The sequence below is a fragment of the Coenobita brevimanus genome, chromosome 77, assembly GCF_032717465.1.
Source record: "Coenobita brevimanus isolate Jiangsu-jjx chromosome 77, ASM3271746v2, whole genome shotgun sequence".
Classification (NCBI taxonomy): Eukaryota; Metazoa; Arthropoda; class Malacostraca; order Decapoda; family Coenobitidae; genus Coenobita; species Coenobita brevimanus.
Window position 1 is genome coordinate 972,457 of NC_137030.1, and position 638 is coordinate 973,094.

The following is a 638-nucleotide window of genomic DNA, read 5'->3' on the forward strand; positions in this document are numbered from 1 at the left end:
TAATACCCTGTAAACAGTTACATTAATATAATACAAGAAATATATTGGTAACAGTTTTTTTAGTTCAGTTGATGGGACAGGAGTAGTTGGGGAAATGGTTGATTTCGTTGGTAACCAAGGAGACTTATACCCAATTTATAACTAGGGATCGTAAAGTTTTGTGTAGCTCTAACTTAGTAAAGCACACCCCTGTTTTACAACCAGAATACTTTTTAAAACCAGTTTAGTGTTGTAGCAATTGTAAAAGGGAGAAGAACAATCATGTAGTGTGAAATCTGGCATCACAGTGATTGTATGAGCGAAAAACAAGTCATAAAGCGGTCCTAAAATTCTCAGTGTAGGTAAAAGGGAATGATTGATTGAGGGTGTAGTGTATTCAAGTTGTGGGTGTGTTACAGTTCCATCAGATGAAAACACGCTGACATATACAGCAGTTGTTTGTGGTCGGTATATGGCTTCTTGATCCTTCACCCACTTTTTTTTTTACATAACCACTGAAAAGCATGCAAGCAGCTAAGCCAAAAGCCATGGCACGAAAATGTCAAGTGGTCTGTCTCCTTTACTTACCCAACTTATGACAAAAGTGATACGACATGATACGAGTTAGCATTTAATATTCCATAAATTCTTCCTGCAGA